Raw genomic sequence first — 7,859 nt, 5'->3', positions numbered from 1 at the left:
TGGTGTAGCCACTTTGGAAAACAGTCTGGGGGTTCCTCAGTACATTAACCAAAGAGTTATCATTTGTCCCATAATTCCACTCCTAGGTACAAATCTGAGAGAAATGAAAATGCTTCTCCACAGAGGTGTTCATAGCAGCCTTATTTATAAGAGTCAAAAAGTGGAAACAACCCCAGTGTTCACCGACTGATGAACGGGTAAATAAAAGGTGATGCATATCCATACAACAGACTATCACTCACGAATAAAAAGAGTGAAGAATTGATAAATGCTACAACATGGGTAAACCTTGAAAAAGAGAAAGAAACCAGTCCCCAAAGGGCCACATATTGTAAGATTCCATTTATATAAAATTTTTAGAACAGGCAAGTCTACAGAAAGTAAATTTGTGGTTTCCCAGAGCTCAGAGGTTTGAGGGGCTGGCGGGGGAGTGAGGAGTGACTGCTACAGGGACAGGATTTTGGGGGGCAGGTGATGAAAATGTTCTAAAATCAGTTGTGACGGTTGCACAACCCTGTCAATATATAAAAAATGACTGAATTGTACGCTTGAAATGAGTGAACGGCATAGTAGGTGGATTTTATCTCAGTGAAGCTGTTTAATTTTATGAGGTGCTCATTCTCAGGGCCCTGCGGATGCGGGGGTGGGGGGGCTTGCAAACCCTGAGAGTGAGCACTTCCCAAAGGTTTGCATCCTAGATGCCTTGCTAGCCTGACTCTAGCCTTGGCCTTGATTGTATAAACCAATGAGACATTGTAGGAAAGGTCTTAACACTAGCACATACTAGCAAGTGATAAAAATAATGGACTTTATTAACAAGATTGATGTCTTTATTTCAAGGGAAAACAACCCATGGATTGGGTGGGTACAGCGTCCTCTGAGCAGTGGAGTACCATTCCCAAGGGATTTGGGGGAAAGCGAACTGTATAGAGAGTTAAAAGAGACAACGTGGAAACAGGGCAAAATTGGCTAGGATTTCCTCATAAGATGAGCAGACCCTACTTTCTAGGGTAAGGTTAGTTGGCTAAGCTGACTTAGAGGATTGTGACTGGTGCTTGTTAGATCTCCTTGACAGGTGTTTCCCATAAGTGCATCTGATTTAGGTCTAGGTTTGGGACATGGGCTGGGCCCCAGGGGTGGCCTCCGTTTTGTGGGTCCCAATATACAGATGAACTTTATCAGGACTAAGAGTAAGTGTTTGTTGTCACAGTGGGGAGGAAAAATAATTTTATATCTACCCCTCTGAGTTCTTGGCTGAGATCTCTATAGAAAACAAACAAGCAGACTGTCAGGAGAAAAACATATAGATGTTTGTTAACAGCTATACCCCATGTATACATGGGGGGGTCCCCGGGAAAATGAGTAACTCCCTGAGGTGCCCTAAGCCACTGGCTTAAATGCCATCTTCATCTTCAGATAAAGACAAAAGATCAGGGGTGGTTACCAGCAAGATCATGATAAGCAAGGGTGAGGTCTGTTACACAGATAAAGCTGGTGGTTTCTCTGTTGATGAGATTTTCTTGTGATTTAGAGTCAACCTCCCCTTCCTAGTACAGAGAGGGAGATACTCTTACATGTGGATATTTCTTTCATAAGTGTAGATTTCCCTCACAAAAGTGAATTTTTCTGTTTTTAGAGGTTTCACTAGGTCTCTTGTTTCTCAAAATAATCTTTATGCCAAAAGACATATTTTGGGGAGGTATATTCTGCTGCTCTTTACTGTTATGATTATTAAATATAATATTAAATGTAATTAAATATAGATTAAATGTTATACTAAATATAATAAGGAACTCGTTAAGCTCTGAGCATAAAAGCTGGAACCAACCCTGGGGGTCCTGGAAATGGAGAGTTTTGCTGTGGGGCATGTGGAGTGGGGAGGCACTGAGGCCAGTCATCCTAGGGCAGGGCTGGGAGCCAAGGGTTTCCCAGATCACACAGGAGTCTGGGCTTTTTCCAAAAGACAAATGGGAGCGAGTCCGTTAGCAAGGGTGCAGCAGAATCAGACAGGAAGTGGGGATATCTTTTAAGAAATTAGAGATGTTTTGACAGCAAAAATAGACGGCAAGAGATTCTTCAAACAAAAGGTTACTTTCTTTAAGGTTTTTGTTCAGGGCTTTTCACTGATTCTGAAGCTCCCTCACAGAAGACCCTAGAAGAAGATCAAGTTTTCCCTTTGCATACTCATAGCAACTGCTTTCATGATTTCCTTTATGTAGCTAACATAATATCATATTCTTTAAACTGTAAAGCACAGGGAAGTATACACAAGATCTTGTGGTAGCTCACAGAGAAAAAAATATGACAATGAATATATATATGTTCATGTATAACTGAAAAATTGTGCTCTACACTGGAATTTGACACAACATTGTAAAATGATTACAAATCAATAAAAAATGTTAAAAAAATTTTAAATGTAATGGAAACTTAACAAGATGAAAAGTTTATCTTTTCACATGTCACTTGGTTAAGTGTTCCATTTCAAATCCTCTCCCTTACTCCTGATCCTGGTTTCAAGTACCACTTAAATAAAGTGAATTTCATGTCAACAACGCTCAGTCTTTCATTAATCCTAAGCCTCGCAGGTGAAAGATGGTGGCCGACAGAACAGGCTTCCGGCGGAGTGCTTTGATGGGGAGGAGGGTAGCCTTGTTTATCCGTTTGGAATTTCTGGCCCACACACACATTTTGCAGGTCAGGCAAGAAAGTCATCATTACTTCTGTCAAAACCACTGGCAAACAACGGCTCGGTCCCCGGCTTGTGGAACACCATCTACTAGCAGCACTTGACCTTCTCCCACCAGTGCCCTGCATGTCGACCACAGGGTCTCCTAGTTCTGACACTACCCCCTGCTCTGGGCAGCTGGCTCAGAGACTGAGCACAGAACTGGATGGGACCGTCTGCATCAAGAGCTGAAAGGAAATTCGAGGTACTTGTTCTCCTGCTGCCATGGTAGCTTGCATTACCTAGACGGATTTCTTCCTTGGGTTTCATTGGTAAACCGTCAAACTCCCTACTTGAAATGTGTACCATGGTTTCTTCATACAGTCTCCCTGAGATGCAGAAGGGGCCTACGGAAGACACAGTAATTTTCTTCACCTTGATTCACAACGGCTCTTTTTTCATAACTTAAAGATTTAAAATATTCTTGGGAGCAGGGAATGTGATGCACTGCCTGGATTCATAGATCGTTGGGTTTAAAGAATACCTGGTATTTCCTCTATGGCATCCCTGGGTGACAAGCTGGGCTGGAGGCCAGTAGTCCAGTCTTTGCTGCACCATCTTCAGTAACGAGTCACTCGCAAGGGGGCTTGTTCCGTTTTTAGGTGGATCTAACTATTAGAAACATACTCCTCACTCTATTTGCTGGAATTAAGTTATCCTTCCATGGACTGTCCTGAAAATTTCCAATGACTTTATACGATCTCTCTAAGCCTTTCCTTTTTCCAGGCTAAATTAGGGTCTTGGCTGAATCTATATTCTCTGTGGGGTTACTATTGTCTTATCTTCAAAGTACTGACACTTTACCTATGGTAAAGTATTAGGTTTCCTAGCTTAAAGGGAAATGAGATAATGAGGATAATAGCTCCCATGCTGCGTTATGAAGGTCAAATAAAATAATAAAAATGAAGTTTACTATAAAGAAGATACAGCGTTCTACAAATGTCATACATCTGGTATTAGTATTATTAGAAACACAGATACCTCTGTAGCATCCCAGTGCAGGCATCCTATCACTGACAGCAAAATATGAACCAGATGGGTATTCAAAAGGCACTGAATTTAAGAACTCGGTCTTTAACATTAGAAAAGGAAGAAGTCAAACTGCCCCATGCCCACAATCACCTCTATTTCTTATACTCAAGAAATGTTTCATCACCCCCGCTCTGTGCCAGGCATTGTCCTAGGGATTAAGGATGTAAAACTAAGCAGAGAAGACAAAGGCACTGCCCTCTTTCAAGGAATTTATATTTTAATGTGGGCAGCCTGGCAATATATAATTGGATGTTGAGGAATACTTGGGAAAAAAATTAAGCAGGGTAAAAATGTCTATAGATAAGGCGAGATATATTATTTTATATACATTGTAGAGAGAGGGTCTCATTGATAAGGTGGCATTCAAGGTGAAACAAGAAGTAAGGGAATTACCCATGTGGGTAGCTGGGGGGAGCATCAGGCAGAGGAAGTAGCATGTGCAAAGGTCCTGACAATGGAGATGTGGCTGAGAGCAGTAGGAGGTCTAGGGCCTTTGTAAGGACTCTGGATTTTATTCTAAGTGAGTTGGACACCATTGGAAGGCTTTGAGCAGAGCAGTGATGGGACCTGACTTAGGTTTTAAGAGAATCATCATCCTATTCTATGACATAAAGACAACAGGGATACCAGTTACAAAGTATTCCAATAAACCGTACAAGAGATAATGATGAATTGGACCAGGGTATATGAGCTAGACGTGGTTAGATTTTGCATATATTTTGAAGGTAGAGCTATGAGGGTTTGACAAAGGATTGGATATGGAATATAAGAGAAATCAAGGGGCCAAGGATGTTCCAAGGTTTGGGGCCGGAGCAACAGGTCCACTGGAAATTACAGAGCATTTGGAAGCACAGAGAGAAGTGGGGAAGAAAGAGAGGAGAGGAGAGGAGAAGGGGGAGGAGAGTGGTGAAAGAAAAGGTCAAAAAGAATAACTCATGGTTCAGTTGAGAAGGACCTTGTAACTTATGCTAAAGAACTTGGAATTTGGCCTGTGGGCAGTAGGTTTTAGGCATAGAAGATGATGTGACAAGCTTTGTGTTTTCTAAAAACAACTGGAGGCACACTCAGGATGGAATAAAGTGGAGTGAGACTAGAAAATGAGAAATGATTTAGGATAACATTGTAAGAGTCCAAGTGAGACCATGAAAGCCAGAACACAGCGGGGGTGGTAGACTGATCTTCGTGTTTGCTCACTTAAAGAGGAAAGGAAATAAGTTACCCTAAGAACTATTTCCACCAAGTGATCGTGAGCACCTCCAATCATTTTCTAAGTTTTCACCTGATAATGCATTCCTTGCCTAGACAGTTCTAGAGATACAGTGATAAATTCAGACTCTTCCAACTCATCCAACATTTCCCCAGAAAGTACTTATGAGCACCTATCACTAGTTAGGTACTAGGCCAATACTTTGTCTAGAATCTATGGGGGGTTTTTTAAAAGAAAAAAAGGGAAAAAATGTAATTAGGACTGGGAATCAACTAACTGACTACTAGACCTTGTTGTGTTTCTGGCTAAATCACTTCACTGTTTTTGACCCTGGTGAACTCTCAAAATGAGGAAATTTGATCACATGGTCCCTCTCTGCCAAGCACCCAAATTATCCAACACTCAACTGTGCAGAATGAAAAATTTCATTGGAATCTGTATTGGTTGCCATTCACATGCATTATTATTCTCTCATCCATTTTCAGGCATATGATACATGTCAAGATGGAGTACACTTTGATTTGAACCTTTTGTTTAAGGGTGATGAGGTGGTAAATCGCTTGCATGTTGCAACTCAGTCAGAGACATTTTTTCTCTTACCTTTTGCTGAACAAGGAAAACATAAACTAATCATGCAACTAACCTTTACCATTTTGTCAGCAGTCTTGTATTAATGGGTAAAGTCAATCATGAGTAATTTTTTTTTCTCAGTAACATTTTTAAGCAGCAACAATTCTTGGAGAATTTACACTTTATGTGTATTGACAAATCTACCTTATCTTTCCTGCTAAAGACTAAGCAAAAAAGTCCCTTTAACCTTCTTTTTAATTGGATGTTAGACTTGCTTTTTTTAAATAAAATTTATTTTTGGAGAAGTTTTATGGTGACAGCAAAATTAAGCAGAACATAGAGATTTCCCATATATCTCCTGCCCCCACATACACAGAGCTTCTTCCACTATCAATATCACACACCAGAGTGATACATTTGTTACCATCAATAAACCTACACTGACACATCCATTATCACCCAGAGACCATAGTTTACATTAGGGTCACTCTTGGTGTTGTACATTCTGTATGTTTTGACAAGCATATAATGACACTTTCCCACCATTACAGTATCACACAGAGTAGTTTCACTGTGTGTTTGGTTTTTGGTTGGTTTTTTGAGGGGGAGGGCAGGGGGGGTTGAGTTTCATGGTTTCATTAACACAAATACAATGTGCATGAACTGTCTATTCATTTTCTTCGCTGTGCAGCCTGGCGTTGGGACTGGTGACTCTGATGGCCAGCTGGGCTGTTCTCTCCACAAAGGCTTTGAGGTTCTTGGAGAAGACGTTGTGAGCAATCTCAGCACTGTAAGAGTCGTTGCACATCAGCAATGCTTCGAGCTCCTTGACGCTGTGGACCAGGAACTTGCGGAAGCCGCTGCGCAGCGTGTGCTTTGTTTTCCTGTTGCTCCCACAGCTGACACTGGGCATCAGGATCTGGCCCCGAACCTCCTGCACACCCTGTTGTCCATGCCTCTGAGTTTCCGCCAGTTCCGCTTGATTTTGACATATCGGTCTGACTGGTGCCAGATGAACTTCTTGGTCCTCTTTTTGACGATCTCGGGCTTCATGAGGGGTCTGAGGGTGGCCATGACACCGACTAGGAGATGGCTGCCACCCCCGTAGGTAGCGCCAAGGAAGAGCTAGTTTCACTGTAAACAATCTTCTGTTTTTCACTTATTCATCCTGACCCCCTGCCCCTTCACTAACCCCTGACAACCACTGATCCTTTTAGTCTTCATACTTTTGCATTTTCCAGCATATAATATAGATAAGATCATACAGTAGTCTTTTGAAGAGCAGAAATGTTTATTTTAATGAAATCCAGCTTACTGATTATTCCTTTCATGGACGGTGTCTTTGGTGTTGTATCTAAAAAGTTATCACCATGTCTAAGGTCACCTTGATTTTCTACTATGTTGTCTTCTAGGACTTTTATAGCTTTGCATTTTATATTTAGGTCTATGATACATTTTGAGGTTTTTTTTGGAAGAGGGTGAGGTTTGTGACTAATGCACTTTTTTTTTTTTTTGCCTGTGTTTGTCCAAATTTTCCAGCGCATCTATTAAAAATAGTACAATTGCACCATGGTATTGCCTTTGCTCCTTTGTCAAAGAGCAATTGACTGTGTTTATGTGGGTCCATTTCTGGGCTCTCTGTCTGTTTCATTGAACTATTTGTCTATTTTTTTCACCACTACTACACTATATTGATTGGCTTTATAGTAAATCTTGAAGTTGGGTAGTGTCAGTCTTCCTACTTTGCTCTTCTCCTTAATATTGTGTTTGCCATTTTGGGTCTTCCTCCTGTCCATACAAACTTTAGAATAGTTTGTTGATATCCACAAGATAACTCCCTGGGATTTTGCTTAGGATTACACTGAATCTGTAGGTCAAGTTCAGAGAACAGACACCTTACCAATATTGAGTCTTTCTAGCCATAAACATGAACTATATTTCCAGTTACCTAGCTCTTTGATTTCTTTCATAAGCATTTTGTCATTTTCCTCATATAGATTTTATACATATTTTGTCAGATTTATAGCTAAGTGTTTCATACTTTGGAGTGCTAATGAAAATTAACATTATGAATTAATAGGTTCAAATGAAATTCACAAATTATGAACTTAAAATTCCACTTGTTCATTGCTGGTGTATAAGAATGTGATTAACTTTTGTATATTAATTTTGTATCCTGCAACCTTGCAATAATTACCTGGTTTATTAATTCCAGGAGTTTTGCTTTTGCTGCTGCTGCTGATGATGATTCTTTTGGATTGTCTATGTAGACAATCATGTCATCTATGAATAAAGACAGTTTTATTTCTTTCTACCCAATCA

The 7,859-nt window shown here is 40.5% G+C and overlaps 1 pseudogene; it reads right to left on the bottom strand.

Annotated features, from left to right (window-relative positions):
- Nucleotides 1–6,204: 6,204 nt before the first annotated feature.
- LOC102527444 (large ribosomal subunit protein eL32-like) lies at nucleotides 6,205–6,611 on the bottom strand (annotated as a pseudogene).
- Between the last annotated feature and the right edge of the window lie 1,248 nt (nucleotides 6,612–7,859).

The sequence above is a fragment of the Vicugna pacos genome, chromosome 33 (genome assembly GCF_048564905.1).
Source record: "Vicugna pacos chromosome 33, VicPac4, whole genome shotgun sequence".
NCBI classification, from domain to species: domain Eukaryota; kingdom Metazoa; phylum Chordata; class Mammalia; order Artiodactyla; family Camelidae; genus Vicugna; species Vicugna pacos.
The sequence above is the reverse complement of the archived record's forward strand: the minus strand, read 5'-3'. Positions and strand labels throughout refer to the sequence as shown.